The sequence below is a fragment of the Protopterus annectens genome, chromosome 13.part0 (genome assembly GCF_019279795.1).
Source record: "Protopterus annectens isolate FY-2018-M chromosome 13.part0, PAN1.0, whole genome shotgun sequence".
Lineage (NCBI taxonomy): Eukaryota > Metazoa > Chordata > Ceratodontiformes > Protopteridae > Protopterus > Protopterus annectens.
The window spans coordinates 489,221,627-489,238,926 of NC_056747.1; positions in this window are offsets into that span (position 1 = coordinate 489,221,627).

A 17,300-nucleotide genomic window follows, 5' to 3' on the forward strand; every position below is an offset into this window, starting at 1 on the left:
TGGGGAATATTTTGGTTTTTTCTTGCCTCAGTATTTTACCGGATGTCAGAAAAAGTGAATAACTGTATTTCTTGTGGGAAACAGATACCTCATAGGGATTATCATACCTTGTGTATACCTTGTTTAGGGCCTGAGCACGACGTTGTTGGGTGTCGCTTTTGTGCTAGATTTAACAAACGCACTATAAAGAGAAGATTAGATTGTGCCAGGTTAGTCTTCGGGAAGCGGTGCAATTATAAAATGCCGTCGGATGCTCCGACGCCCGCTTCGTCGAAAAAGCGCAAGGACAAAGCAGCAAAGCCTAGGTTAGAAGAACCGTCCATCCCGGACGCCGGTTCTTTGGAGGGCTCGGTGGAGCCGGAGGTTCAGCCAGAGGTTTCTTTGGAGTCCCAGGGAGAGACTATTATTACAAGATGTGTCCTCTCAGGAGGTAGGCAGGCTGAAGGGGCTTCTCAGGTAGCTGTTCTCCCCTCCCTTCCTAAGGTGGTTAGGCCCTCCCCTTCTGTTTCCAAGGCTTCTCCCAGAGGCAGGCCAGGTTTAGCTTCAGTTGGTGTCACCCCTAGTTCTTCAGGGTCTGTGCCCAAGAAGCATATGCTTAAAATGGCAGAAGATTTGATTACACTGATTAGAGGTTCTATGCCCCCTCCTGATAAGAGGCCTAGAGTGGAACCTGAGCTTGGGAGTTTTGAGCAGGGTTCGGATGCTTCCGAGTCTTCGGCTGAAGACTTGCAGGAGTATTCTCCTTATTCTGATTCTGATGTGGATGATTCTACTCCTTCTGCTTCTCCTCCTGAGGATTTTTCTTTTTCAGAGACTCTTCATTCCATGAGGGAGCATTTTAAATGGGAAGATCAGGACTTCTCTGATTCCAGGAAAAGGCTTAGGGAATTTTTGTTTCTACCCCAGCATAGGCCTTTAGCTATACCTCCTGTTCTGGATGTGGTGGAAGATGTTTTTGCAGAGGCTTCTCTTAATCCTGATTCTTTGCCTCCTGCTCCAGTTAAACCGGATAGGTATTATAGGGTGCCTGAAGCTCATAAGTATCTTTTTAAGAGTCCTAGGGCAGACCCAGAAACTGTTTCTCAGGGGCCTAAGGGTGTTAAGGCTTCTGTTGTCAAGAATCCGGTTCCTGCAGATAAAGAGGCCAGGGCCTTGGATAGATGGGGAAAGAAAGTTTATACTTCTTCCACTCTAGCTATGAGAGCTTTAAATTGCCAGTTTCACATGTTGAAATATCAAAATTATCTCCTTTCTCAATTGAAGTCTAAGGTTGATGCTCTGGCGGAAGGTATTGATTGTAAAGAGTTGCAAGATTTAGTACATGTTTCTGAACAGGTGGGTAAGCATTCTTTGCAATGTGGTTTTGATGCTGTGCAGGCCTCTTCTAGGGTGGCTGCCACTGGGTCAGTTCTTCGCAGGCACGCCTGGCTGAGGGATCAAAATTTATCTGACCATGTTAAAACAAGGATTTTAGATGCTCCTTTACAATCTGATGTGTTGTTTGGTTCTCCTGTTGAGGCAGTTTTAAAGAAAATGGAAGACAAGGCTAAGTCTATGCAGACCGTTAAAGATTTTTTGCAGGTTCAGCCTCCAAAGTTTAGTAGAAATTGGCCTACTAAGGGGTGGACGTATCCTTCTTATGATTCCCAGTCTAGGGGTAGATCTAGACGTGGCAGGGGCAGAGCTCAGGGCTCTTTCAGGCCTAGAACAGGGAGTTCTCCTGCACAGTCTTCGTGTGAGGGCAGGGGTCAGTCCTTTCGTAAACAGACCCAATGACCTACCTTTTCAGCTGCCAGAGCCTTCTCGTTTGGCAGCACCTTTGGGAGGAAGGTTGGCACTTTTCAAAGAAAATTGGAGTTTAATTACCCAAGACAGATGGGTATTGGATATCATACACCACGGTTACAGGTTTTATTTCCATACCTTGCCTCCTTTCAAAGGCATGCCAGACATTCCTCCTCAACAAAGAATAGAGGCTCACAAGCAAATTTCTCTGTTACTCCAAATAGGGGCCATACAGCCAGAAAGGGGCCTAGGATTTTATTCTCGCCTGTTCCTAGTACCAAAAAAGGGGAACACGTGGAGACCAATTTTGGATTTATCTATCCTCAACACTTATCTGGACATTCCCAAGTTCAAAATGTTGACGTTACAACAGCTTTTACCTCTGCTGGGCAAAGATCACTGGATGGTAACTTTGGATCTCAAGGAGGCTTACCTCCATGTTCCTATCAGACTAAGTTGCAGGAAGTATCTGCGTTTCCGGACTGGGACTTCTCACTATCAGTTCTCTGCATTGCCCTTTGGCTTATCTACTGCCCAGAGTATTCACGAAAGTTCTGGCTCCAGTGATAGCTTTCTTCAGGCTAAAAGGAATACAGATCTATCCTTATTTGGACGATTGCCTGATTCTGGCTCAAGGAAGGGACGAGCTTCTTCATCATTTGGAATATGTGATAGCAGTGCTAAGATGCCTGGGGTATTCTGTGAACGAAATAAAGTCCAGTCTAGTACCCTCTCAGGACTTGTGCTTTCTGGGTGTAAGACTGAATACAGCATCCCAGATGGCCTTTTTGACCCCGGACAAACAAAAGAATCTTTCCCTTTACTTCCATCAACTATCTCTTCAGTCCGGGCTGACTGCAAGGACAGTCCTTCAAGCCTTAGGGTTCATGGCATCTTGTATTCTGGTGCTTCCCAATGCCAAACTGCATATGAGGAAGCTGCAATGGTATCTCAAAAATGTATGGACACAGCACTGCCAGGATCTGGACACTGTCATCCAAATAATACCTTGCATTCAAAAGGAATTTTTGTGGTGGGCTCAGGAATGTCACCTAAACAAGGGACTCTCTGTGACCCGGCCAGAGGCGAGTCAGATTTTAACGACAGATGCCTCAGACAAAGCTTGGGGAGCTCATCTAAATGGAAAGTGGATACAAGACAAGTGGCCTGCCAGACTACAACATCTACATATCAATTTGAAGGAGATGTTAGCAGTCCAGTTTGCATTAATAGCTTTCAAGGATTTACTTCTTCCAGGGCAGGTGTTGATTCTAACAGACAACACAACTGTCATGTGGTACATCAACAAGCAAGGGGAACACATTCTTATCCTCTATGCAGGCAAGCAATGATTTTGTGGGAGACTGCTCTCAGTTTACAACTAAATCTTCAGGCAAGGTTTCTGCCGGAGCACAGAACTCCTTAGCAGATGTGTTAAGCAGACAAATCATGGATCCCCACGAGTGGAAATTGGATCCTCATGTATTTCAGAAATTGACAGTGTCATGGGGAACTCCAGACATAGATCTGTTCGCTTCTCCACTAAACCACCAGCTGCCAAAGTTTTGCACGAAAAGGTTTCATCCACAGCTTGGAAAGTGGATGCTCTTTCTTTCAGTTGGAAAAATCTTCATGTGTATGCCTTTCCGCCTCTGCCTCTCCTCCCAAAGGTACTTCTAAAGGTCAGACAGGACAAACCAAGGATGATCTTAATAGCTCCAGATTGGCCTCGCAGCACTGGTACCCATTACTGAGAAGTCTGGTAAGGAAGCCTCCATGGCCTTTACCTTTGATTCCACACCTGTTGTCTCAGAAGGACGGTCATCTACTCAATGTCAAGCTTCACTCTCTTCATCTAACAGCCTGGCATATTCTGTTTTGAACCACAGCAGGTCTCAACTTCCTCAGCAAGTTTTGAATGTGATTATGGAAGCCAGAAGACCTAGTACAAGGAAAGTGTACGCAGAAAAATGGAAGAGATTTTTATTTTGGAGTGCAGCAAAGGATTTGGATGTTTCTGAGCCTAATTTAAGTGTGGCTCTTCAATATCTTACTGAGTTATTGGACAAAGGTTTATCTTTCTCTTCCATTAAGATTCATGCTGCAGCAATTTCAGCTCACTATGACTGTGACCCACCATTGTTTTCTCATCCTTTGTTCAAGCAATTTCTTAGAGGGGCAAAGAATATAAGACCCCCACGTAGAGCTCCTACTCCTGCTTGGGACCTCAATTTTGTGTTGGAGAAACTCACTCTACAACCTTTTGAGCCTGCAGCTACTGCTGAATTGAAATATTTGTCATGGAAGACTGCTTTTTTGTTGGCCATTACCTCTGCAAGAAGGGTTTCTGAATTGCAGGCCCTTATGGCGGTTGAGCCTTTCTTGATTTTCCATAAGGATAGGGTATCTTTACGTACTAATCCTTCCTTTATGCCTAAAGTGGTTTCTAGTGTGGCTTTAAACCAAACTATTCATTTGCCTACTTTTTATGCAAGTCCCCAAAATAAGGGGGAAAAGATTTTGCACACTTTAGATGTACACAGGCAGTTGCGTTATTATTTAAGCAGGACTAAGGATTTCAGGCAGTCTCAGCAGTTGTTTGTTTCTTTTGCTTTGAGTTCTCAGGGCAAGCCTGTGTCAAAACAAACTATTTCTAAGTGGATTGGGTTTTGCATTGCTTTCTGTTATTCCCATCATGGCAAGGAGATTCCAGTTGGGATTAGGCCTCATTCCACTAGGGCTACTGCCACTTCAACAGCATTTCTAAGGGGGGTGGCAACTAAGGATATTTTGGAGGCAGCTACTTGGAGTTCAGTGCATACTTTCTCTAAGCATTACCACCTTCCTCTCTACTCTAAATCTAGGGCTGGTTTTGCCACTGCTATTTTACAGGGCATTTTGGCAGCTCCTGCTTCTTTATGATTTGCCATCCTCCCTTACCTCTGCTTTGGGATTCTACCCAAGTGTAAGGACTGCAGCAATGTGAGATGAAGAACATAGTACAGTTTTGTACCTACCATAAATGTAGATGTTCGAAGATCCACATTGCTGCAGTCCAATTTACCCTCCCTCCTTCCCCTCTGTGTTTAGGGGTGGTTGTGTGGGTTGGGTTGTACTTTTGTAATTTTGTATATATTGTATGTATATATTGGTGCAGGGGTATTTGGTGTGTTGTTTGGTATTGGCCTTACCTTTTTTTAGGGTCTTCTGACATCTGGGGCAAGAAAAGACTGAGGATATGACGTCGGTCATGCGCATTTGTACCCTGACGTCCTGACGTCAGACTAATGCGCCTTGACCGACGTCAGCCTTATACTTTGGTATTCGGGCCGACCGAGGACAGCGGACTACCCAAGTGTAAGGACTGCAGCAATGTGGATCTTCGAACATCTACATTTATGGTAGGTACAAAACTGTACTTTTTGGCACCAGACATTTGCCTGTTGGTCCTTCTTGCAGGATATTAGTGTATTGGGGGGGGGGATTCTTGTGACTTCTGCTAGTTTGCAGTCATCTGCAGACTTGGCCACCTGAGGGCTTTCACCTTGGCTTTGACTTCTAAGAAGTGAATGGCAAATGAGAGTAAGGCCAGCTCAGAAACAGTTTGGACTCTGCTAGTGACCAGTCTGTCTGGACATGGTCGCCTCTGTCCTAACTTTCTGGGTCTTATCTGAGAGCTAGCTGGCTATCCAGCACAAAACTTGGGTGATAATACCTTGACTTTGTGTACACTTCTAAGTGGGGTATTGTATCAAGTGCATTATCCAGTTCAAGGTAAGCAGTATGTACCATTTTGCCCTTATCCATTGCCTTGCTGACCATTTCAAATTAGTTTAGCAAGCTTAGTATGCATGATCTGCCTTCGAAAAAGCCTAACCGGGTTGGATGCAGTGTCTGAAGGTTTCTTATGTCATCATTAATCATATCCAGAATTCTTTCCAAGGCTTTGTGTATGAAGGTAGTCAAACTTATGGGCCATAACAACAGAATAACTTCCACAGGATAGGTTACTAAAAAAGAGCTGCCACAGAGTACCTATAAGTGCCCAAAACACCTCTGCATCCAACCAAATGTTCCTGTCATCAAGTATTTAGGGAGCAGACTGCTCCACTACATGAACAAGGTGTTGTCAAGGAACGAATGAAACCAAATGCTGTATTCCCTTAAAGACAAATGAGAAACTCCAGAAGCAGGTTGCAATGTGATTGCTAAGCGTGCCGGCTGAGCACTATTGCAAAACACACAATATCCAGCCAGTAATGAGAACTGACATTCAATAAAATAGAACTGCAATGTAAATATGGTTTGTCCGACAAAAAATGTTCCTTTCTTCGAGTTCTACATGAACCAAATAATTCCACAGTGCGTTTGTAAAACAAATGCTTTATTTTCTTCTAAAAACAGATAGAAACGCCAAATGCAAGTTGGTTTAGCTGCTAGGCGTTCCAACTGAACAAATTACTAAAAAAACAATATTCAGTCAGAATTGAAGACTGACATACAATAAATTCAAAGCTACACGGTTGATCTGATTAAGCGCTTTCACCCATAATACGGGCTTCCTCAGAACACCATTCCATTAAGCAGACGCCCTAAATAACTTTTTTGGCGCCATAAGCTTAATTTTAAAAATTGTATAGCGTTCTTTACACTTAAAGAAACATACTCATAATGCTAATCCTTATCCATTGCCTTGCTGACCATTTCAAATTAGTTTAGCAAGCTTAGTATGCATGATCTGCCTTCGAAAAAGCCTAACCGGGGTTGGATGCAGTGTCTGAAGATTTCTTATGTCATCATTAATCATATCCAGAATTCTTTCCAAGGCTTTGTGCATGAAGGTAGTCAAACTTATGGGCCATAGAGGGTGAGCTGCCATTTTGCAGAGGGATGATCGTTGCAGTTCTTTCATGTGGCACAAAGCCAGTCTGAAAGATATAGTTAAATAGTTAATCTAGAAGTCCATATTGTTCATGCTTCAGGCTATTTACAAGGTATTCTGAGATATTATCATGACCATTGGTATTAGCTTTAGAGATTACATTTAGGACCTGCTCACTAATGATAGTTTGGGTGGGTTACGTTTGATGGTATTACTTGGAGAGGAGTTGGTGGGATGGAGGTATACTTGGAGCTGAATTTGTTGGCCAGTAGGTTTGCTGTATCTTTTGGCTCTTTGTGTCTCAATTAACGGTCAATGTTGTGTACTACCCTTGAGGTTGTGGATATGGCCTCCCAGGCTACAAAGCTTTCTTTAGTTAGCTTTACCTCAAAATTGTCATTGGTAGACTTAATTTTCCCGCCTAGTTTGTTTAGCCTGAAGAGAGAGATTTTATCCTGCTAGGCATTGTGCTTCCTAATTTTAACACTTCTTTTTTTTCCTTTTTTTGTAAAATTTGTTTGGATTTTACCAAAGTGGATTTTTTTTTTATCTGGGCTTGTTACTGGTTGGTACAGTTGTCTCCATGCATCTATTAACATGATTGTACAGTATTTTAGTGTATAGGTCATCTGCAACAGTGCTCTCTTGGTTTGAGGGTTTCAAATTTTGTCAGGTAATTGCTTAATAGGTAGGTTGCCTTAGAGTAGTTTCTAACTATTACAGGGTTTGCTGGGATCACAACATTGACTTCTTTAAGGTCTGACCTTCCCAGAAAAGACACTGTGCTTTGGGGGGGGGGGTTAACCACATTCTCCCATATTTCTGAATACCAGATACAGTATGTTTGTACCCATAGTGGGAGTATGGATGAACTGATCTATGGTGTTTGTGTTTGAAAAGTCCAGGAATATTCTTCAAGCTTGGGATCACGTAGGATTCATAATTTATAGAGGCATAGTTGAAGTCCCCCATAAATCTGGTATTAGGTTTTGTGGGTCTGTAGCTTGCTAGGATATGATATGGGACTCTGTCTATGATAATTCTGACATGGAGAAGCTCATTTTGTTTGACTGAACTAGCTGTGTGTATGCATATTTGTTTTTTAAACCTTTATTGAATTTTTGCTTGACATAGGTAAACGTACATTTATTTAAAAGAAAATCAGCCATATTAACATGTTCACAGTTACAAACATTATATATCACATATATTCATTAATACAATTATCAGTCTAACATTACAAAAATTTGTCGATTCCTGCCTTCCCTTAAACCTCACTTCTCATCAAAAACATTCTGCACATATTGTTTGCACAATTCTTTTTTTTATGTCATTTGCTCCTATGCTTTTCTGAAGATCCCACTTCCAGTTCTTTTATCTTTCTTACGATAATCGCTACTTGGATTTCAAATCTGTAGTAATTGCTTTTTTGGCCGCCACCAGAATTAATTCAGATCCTGTGTCACAGCTAAAAAAAAATAAATAAATTTCCTTGGCTATATCCATTTGTTCTCCCGATATCTGTCATAGTAGTCTGTAGGGAATTTTTAGTCTGCCACGTCATTACACTCCCAAAACATATAAAAAGCAGCCTTCAAGAAGTTCATATAAATAAAAGTGGATGAAAGTGCTATCTTTTGGTGTTCACATTCTTTACCTATTGGAAGGCTGCTTTTTGTGTGTCGTCAGAGTTCTAAGTTGCCTAGTTTTGACTCCCAAAACATGTTCTGACTTGCCTCTTTCCTCCCCCTCACACCTCAGACATTTACCAGCTACCTGAGGTAAAATTCCTTGGAGTCTGCTTGTGGTATACAAACAACTATTAAAATACTTCCAAGCAAAAATCCTAAATATTGTAGACATTGCTGCATGTTTGGGAGCCATGCATATGTCCTCCCATTGTTTCCTTGTGAAATGCTTATCAAATCTCTCTCCCAAATCTTTTGTAAGGTCCTCTTATTGATTCCGATAATATTATTGCATAATATTTCATATGCCCCACCAATTATCCCTTTAACAACAACTTCTGTTGTAGAGTCAACTAAAAACTATACCATAGCAGATCTTTCATATGTTTCCCCTATCCCTTTCTCTTTGCCTATACTCTGATGGCAAAACTAGATAGGGAAGGCAGTCTCTAGCCTGGAGTCCAAATTTCTTGTTAGCCTGTTCCCATTCTGTTGTCTTTCTCTAGCCTGGAGTCCAAATTTCTTGTTAGCCTGTTCCCATTCTGTTGCCTTTCTCTGTATAGTTATTTGTTTCCAATACCTTGGTTTCCTTGTGTTTCTTCAGTAAATTCCAGGCCCCCTCTTGTCTATTCCTTGTACTGCTAATTGCAGTCATCCCTATTGGCAAAAATCTCCTTTTTCCATTCTCATATTGGCTTAGTTCTTGGATTATTTGCAGCTATATTCTGTATGGCTGCTATTCTACTTGAGCATCTGCATCAAAAATCCCACTCCCTCCTTATTTTTGAATGCCCCCGCTTCACCATCATGTCTTTCCAGTTTCAATTATAGCTTTTTGCTTGTGTTATGTATATGAAGCTAACTGTGTAGCTCTAAAATTATTTCTTCCAATTGTATAATCCTAAACGACTTTGTTCTTAATCCTAAACGACTTTGTTCTGTTAGAAGGACCAACTTATCCCACTTGATCCTTGCCCTCTTCCCCTCCCAGAAGAAAATAATTTAACTTTGAATTACTGTCCACAGCTTCTCCTGTTGTTGTTGAAATATGCCTGACCTGTATATAAAACTAAAGGGACTAACACCATTTTCCCTACTTATATCTTGCTATCCATATTTATAACCAAGAGCTCCCAGTTTCTCAGTTTTGTATTACCTTTTGTTTAGTCTCTTCCCTCATATCCTTCACTACCGTAACAGAATCCTTTTTAACCCATACACCTAAAGACTTCATTTTATCATGTCCCAATTAAAATGGGTACTGATGAGCCAAATCATATGTCGGTGCATAGTTTATAGCTGTAGCCTTTGTCTTCATTTTATATCCTGAAAGACTTAAACTGTCTCGCATTGTTTCACAACACTGAGCTGTCCTTTTCTGGTTTTATAAGGTACAAAATATCAACTGTGAGTAAAGCCAACTTTTCATGATTATCTTACCAATTATATTCTTGAATTTCTGTGTCCCTTATTTTATTTGTCAATGCCTCTAAATGTAATGCAAATAAAGGGTAAAGAGGACCACCCTTCCTAGTTCCTCTCTTCAGATGCAATATGTCAGAGAGGAATGCTCCCACTTTAATTGTTGCCTCTAATGCTTCATATATCCTCAAAATTAACCTTGTATTGTATCTGATAATGCAAATGCTTCCATTGTCTTGCTCATAAAATCCCAGCTTACTCTGTCAAATACTTTCACTCTATCAAGATCCCCTAACAGCAGTGGTATTTTCTTTCATTCTGTTCACTATGGATCATCATTGTTCTCCACAAAACCACATAGATCTATATCGATCTTGGAGACGCTTTATAATCATGGTTTAAAATTGAAATGGGTATGAATGAAGCTAGTTCTAATGGACCTTTAGTCTTTAGGTATTACAGCTTTCTTCCATGATATTGATGCTTCCCTTCCTTTTAAAATACTGTTAAAACAAAACCTTCCAGATATGTACTCCTTTCTTCCCTTCTAGCTTTCAAATTTCTACATGAATGCCCCTTCTTCCTGAAGACTTTCCTACTGATTTATTATACATCACCATTTTTATCTCCTCTTCTCCTGTCTTAACTATTATTGAGCCTTATATGCACCTCTAATTTTGGCATACCCACATCTTCCATAAATATTTCCATTTGTGCTTTTTCATTATTTCCACATTCCACTGCTTTATACCAATGTTGGCAAAACTTCCAAAGTATCCCCACTACCTCTACATGATCTCTAGCTAGTTTTCTTATAGGCTCCCTAAGTTTGGCAACAACCCTTTCCACTTTTATTTTGCCTAAGTCATTGTACTAAAAGTTTTTTACTTTGGAGTTTTAAGTATCAAAAACAGTTGCTTAGCAGCAATCTTTCTAAACTTGTGCATATTCTCCAGATACTTTCTTATTTTCCCTATGGTACTCTGCATTTGTGCTGCCTCTTGTTCTGAAAGATCCCCCTTATTCTGCAGTGCTTTAACCTTTGACAGCTCTTCTAAATGATTCTTGTTACTTCTTAAACATATTTTTATTTCTTTCGTATTTTAAACTCTTCTGTCATTTTATCCCACTCACCCAGCTATAACCTCTGAAGAAATTTCTATTAACTATCAAATTTCCACTAGCCATGCCTTAAATCCATCTCTTTAACAGGTAGATGAAGAAGCACCAGTGTCTCATTTGTAGTCTATTATGCTGCAGTTTCATCTGAATTGTTATTGATGCATGATCTGAAATGGTTATTGGATTTGTGGCAAAGCTTTCAATTACATGTACATTTTCCTGTGAAATATAATTTGTCTAGTCTAGCCTAGTCATTGTGCCTTGGGGAGTAATATATATATGTTTTCGGAGTTCCTACTAATGAATGTACGTCTTCCATACCTAATGATTTCATAAATTTCTTCAGAATTCTAGCCTAATACATTATATTTTCCCTTCTGTCTCTTAGATGCATCTTCAGTGTTGCAAATCAAGTTCTTGTGCTCACCTATAAGTAATATTCTCTGTTGAAAGTTGATTTCTCCCCAAATGTTCTTCTCTTTAATAGCAGTTTAAGTTGGGATATAAATACCTGCCAGCATAATCCTCTTCTCTTGCCAGTAGCTCCTTACTACCACAAATCTACCATGACTATATTTTCCCCTCTTATATCACGTTTGATATTTTTCTATCAATTACTGTATTCTGTTGAATATCCCACTTGAAATCTTTTGTCAAATTCACATGCTCACTTCTTTCCAAATGTCTCTTGTAGCATTGTTTGCACTCTGTATTTTTAATATAATTCAGTTCTCTTGCCTTTTTTCTTTAAACATGTGAGGCCATTCATGTTCCAAAATATGTTTAGTGAAGCCATTGTGATAAGAATTTATTATTCCCACCTATTACATATGACAACATTTTTAGCTATTTCCAGATTTTGTGATACATGCACCCACTAATATTTGGCAGGTTGATCCTTTATACAGTTGTTTCTTGTCATCTCTATTTGAACCTGTATCGCAGTTTACAAAACCCTCAGACAAAAAACAGACACGCCAGCTGAACACCCCCATAACCTATTAACTGAAAGCAAACACAAAAAACTATATACAACTTCAAATAACAAAGTTTAACACACTTGATATAAACAGTTGTCTCAAATCTACAACTGTACCCACAAGCATTCACTAACCTAAAATTGAGGTTTTCCATGCTAAAGTGAATGTTGTAGCCTGTGCTGCTACTAAAACTAATTCTATTCTTGTCTTACTTTTATTCCACTCCCAGATGTGAAAAACAGCTCGTATACATTCAGAAAACATTAACTTTTAGACTTGAGAAAAAGTGCAGTGAGTTTGTTTCCATGAAAACTTAAGAAAAGAATGTACTTATTGAGTAAAAGTTGACATTTATTTACTAAAGGAAACCTATTCATTGCATTGTGGTGTCTCCTAAAAAATGTGCTTAAATGAAAAACTTATTAAATTTAAGTCAAGGGCATTAATCCAGACCTTCTCCTATGTGAAAGTAAAAGAAAACATTTCTTCTGTACATACATTATCAATGCACTTTTATACCACAAAAGCCCAATATTATAGCCTATTAGTTTAAATGTGCTTTCTACTTTTTTACACTGTAATGCCTGCATATCTTAAAACTAAAGAAAAAGTATGTGTTTACTTAAGTATCTTTATCTCATTCAGCAGTCAGTGAAGATACTTTACTATATAACTTGCAATTTGTATCATGAAGCATTTTACAGAAGTACTGTTAAGAACAAAACATTTTACTTAGTTACTTTTTTTTCTGTATTTTTCCCTTTGTGTCCTTCCAGACATAAATTATATGAAGCATGGTATATGCTTGTAGGTCCCCCCACAAGTTTAACAAAGTCAGCAAAAATCCAATCTTTTAAGCCTGTTTTTCTTGTAAAGCAGTATTTCACAGATATGGTTGATGCTTTACAATTTCTTATTTATTCACTAATTTCAGTGTTGCTGGTCTCTTCCTGACCATCTCCATTTCACAATGCAAACTCCAGATCAAGTCTAAGGTACTTTTGATTCTTCTAGTCAACTTATTTGCATTTTTCTCTCTCTAACATTTTCTTTTGGAACATTGTAAAAGGTTTCTCTGGCAAAATCTGAAGTTCAGAAGAACCAGAAGCAGAGTCCCTTTCATTTTGTTGGCTCACTTTTTGTTTGATATACTTTTTTTTTTTTTATTTCCTCCTTAGCCAGTTCTGCATCAAAAATGACTTTGATCCTCCAGGAAAAATATTCTAAAGACCACTCGATACAATGTCTAGAATCTCACACCTGCCTGACATTCCCTGATTGCTGGGATAAATGTGTATCTCTTCTGCCTGATGCATAGTGAATTTTTTTACAAACACTGTACTGCTTGCAATTTTTAACATTTTCGTATGCTGCAGTTCTTTCAGGATCAACTTTCTGCTCGTATGATTACATCTTTACTAATACAGGTCTTGGCTGCTTTCTGATGGCCATGTTTGGAGCATACAATGTTCCCTTTCAGTTAATAAATCCTGCTGTGGAATACCAGTCCAGTTACTTATTTGTGCTTTTATAGAATTAATATTTTGTTCCTTCCAATTTCTCCGGTACAGCAGAAAAATCTCAGGTTTTCTTTTCGGACTCTGTTCTCTAAAGCTATCATTTTTTAAACTGTTCTTGAACAGTCTGGTACTCTGCCAGCCTTTTTGTCATTTTATCCTCTGATTTTTGCAGTTTTATCAGTTCATCTGAATAGCCGTTTATATTTTCTTTCACTTGTTTTTTCCAGACTTTTGTTATTTGAGTTGATATACTCAGTTTCATTTATTTTAATAAGCTCTGATCACATTTCATTTATTTTTTTTTCTCTAAATTATTGGGAGCTGTGTCTTGTACCAGAGTTGGAACTTGAACTGCTTTTTACTGAACAGATGCAGGATTCTTCCTTGTCTGCATTTTCTCCACCTTTTCTAACTGACTTTCTTTTAGGATATCCAAGTTTGTTCTTTGTTGCCATCTAGGCAGTGCACTTAGCCAGTAATTGAATTTCACTAAAATGGGAAGAATTACTGGCCTTTATCTGTCAGTTTCTTTTTTTCACACTTGGAGAACAAGCTGAAATTAACCTGTTGATCAGTGTGCAGCTATATTGGAAACTATGTATGTTTTTGATATAGATCAAGACACCTCCACCTTTAGTCCCTGCCTGTGTCATAGGTAGTCTAAATGTTTGGAAGGCATTGTAATCTTGCAATGCTAGGGTGCTCTCTATAGATTTATACCATGTCTGTGTAGCTGCACAGATGTCTGCATTTTCGAAGATGAGAGATGAAGGGAGTGGAGTTTCATGTTTAGGCTTCTGGCATTGAGCAGTAATGCTGTTAGATTATCTTGGGTTGATTTTGCTAAGCTGGAAGGTTTGTCATTTTGGCATTGCCTGAAAAAGGAACTGTGGAGGAGGACAGTTTTTGTTTTATATGGCATTCAGAAGTCTACCAGGGACAGCTGCCAACCATCCTTGGCAAAGCAATACAGTCTGTTGACCATATCTTCCCATGCTGATGAATATTGCACAAACTTTGAATGTTACCAGAAACTAAGCCAATTGTATAGTGGCATTATATTTGGTGAGGGTAGAATGTTGCTCAGTGGTATGCCTTTACTGGTCTGGAGCACCATAATCCAAGAGCTCCATAATCTCTCTTCATATAGTCCAGGGAGGTCATTTACATCAACATGGACTATAACTGCATCATACTGGTACTTGTGGTTCAGTGACCCGAGTGTGCAAGGTACGTAGCAGATCACGGTGCACGATAGACTACTTACTGTGATTTTCCCCTTGTTCAGCACTGAGTGAGGCATCCTTGTGTATCACAGTAGAGTCTGAGTCTCCTATGACTAGAGTATTGATTAGTGCGGTGACTTGCCTTATGGGCTTTGTAGTTTAGGCTTCATGGGATGTGGTGTTAATGTTTTGGTAGAGTGCTTTTCTGGTTTGCTGAGGAGAATTGATGCATGTCATGTCTGGGAGGTGTTTGTGATTTAGGAAGATTATTTTTGTGTGCATCCATGTTTGCCTGTGTAGCATGTGTCTGTGTTACTGACATCCTGATTTTATTTGGAGTGGTTGTAAGCAAGAGTCTTGCTTCCACCGAGATTGTGTAATTACATCTCTTGAATGCTGTATTAGTTTCTCTTAGGATTAGTTGGTTTCAGTGTACATGGGACAATTGCTGCATTGTCTCAGGATGCTCATATCCACCAGACTGATGTTTGAGTGGAATAATAGGTGGCTGAACCACTGCCCTGTGCCAGTCCCACAAATTAGTGTCCCACCCCTCCGTACTTCAAGTGAAGAGCCAAAAAAAAAAAAGCACCATAATTCCCAGTCCCTGTGACCCTGTCTGCATTCCACTGCAAGCTGTTGAGGTGAAGAGAAAAAAAGTTTCTTCTGTTAAACTGTAGCACACTGCTTGGTACAAATGTAGCAAACAGTTGCTATAGGTTATACCCTGTCTGCACGGAGAGCTACGTCACTTAGGTTTTAGTTTAAAAAAAAATAGATTTCTTGTTTACTTTTAAAATGTAGCAAACTGCCTGCTACAATGTAGCAAATAGTTGCTACAGTTTAGAACACACTCACAGTGCACAGTTTTGACTGCAAATGCAATGTTAGGTTTTAAATGCTGGTATTGCTCTAAAGAGCGATCAGGATCATGGATGTTCATTTGATCACCTTAACACTTTGCACATGGGGCAGTTGTCCATCTTGCCCTGCCCTAGGTATGTTACTGCATTAGAGAAATTGGGAAAGTGCTTATCCATGATGTGTCTTTCTAGGTGAAATACTTGGGTGTGGTACAAGATGGATCAATGGCAGGCTAGCTTGGGTGCTTTAAATGTTAGAAGCAAAAATAAAACTATGTAGGAGTAAATTCATGAGACAGTGCTTCTCAGTGCACATATTAATTGTGCTTTGCACATGTGAGTAAAGTACAGTTTCAGAGGTTTATCTATAGGGAAAATGTAGTTTTTGAATGCCTTGAGTCCTATACAAGTCATTGCTAAATGCAAATCACCCTCTGGCCAATAAAACAATGGCTATTTTCTAGGCTTTCTAGGCTTCAGAAATGTAACCATTGGAGAAGCTTTGATTAAAGAAGTGAAGTAGAGGTTCATATAGGTTATATTTGGCACTGATAATTGGGCATCAGGTGCATTATCAGGGCCCATGGATGAGGTGATGGTAGCTTTTAGAAGGCTGATAGAACTTATTCTGCAGATTCCAAAATCCCAGTCACTCTCTTGAATAACTGCAGAGCATCTATAACTGTGGCTGGAGTAAATTTTGCACTAAATTTGTCAGCTAGGCTATTAAAGATTTCCTTTTGTTCATAGTGGGCTTTATTATTATGTACTAGCTCAGAACATTGCTGGATGTTAGTGCTTTAACTTCCTGACATAGTTCAAGCAAAATTTGTAGTTTTATTTTTTTTCATGTAATGATGGGTTATTGGTCATGTTGTACATGCCAGTTGCAGTGCTGGACTAGATGAACTACAGTAGTAGATGGAGTAAAGAGCATCACAAAGGTTTTATTTTAACTAGAAGAAACAGCTAAGTATTCAGCATTGGCAGGTGTGTAAGGGTAGTACAGGTTAGTGAAAAAATAGCAATTGGAGAATAAAAAGCAGAAATAAAAAATGATTTATGGAAAGTTATAAATTGAAGATGAATGTACTGATGCTGTTCCATTTACCATAAACCTGAGAAATATTTTTGAAAGTTATTGACCTAGTACAGTTTTGCAGCACAGTTTATGGGGCTAGAGAAGAAAAAAATTAATGGGGAGATCCCAGCTTCTAATAATTTAGTTTGCATGGAAATGTGCAGCACTACAAATCTGGCCTGGTTCAATATCTGGGAATCTGTGGCAGTCATGCTCATAAACTTCCAGTTCCTTAAGATAAATAATGTTGCCACCAGAAGAGAATATTTAAGTAAAAATCCATGACTGAGTGTGGGTATGTCAGAATTTACCCATGTTTGGTATGGTATGGTATGATCATGAGGGTAAAGCCTGAGTGATTAAACAAAGTTGACCATGGGTAAATCCTGATATACCCACACACAATCATAGATAATTGCTGTTTTTGCAGTGGCATTATTTAAGAAAGAAATTGCTTACCTTTCTTAAGTAATGTCTTTGTATAATGGCACTTCAGTCGTCTTCTGCATTGTCTTCTGTGGGCTGAAGTACTGTGCATGCGTATGGGACTCGTGTTCCTGCACTTTCACAGTACATCAATGCAGTGTAGGAGAAGCAATATTGTTAGGTTCATAGGTTAATAATAAGCTAGCTGTCCTTATAGGCAATTAAGCATATCCAACTTCCCTTGAAGCTGAGAATCAAACCCTGTACCTTATGTCTTTGAGGAAAACATCCTAACCATTATTCCA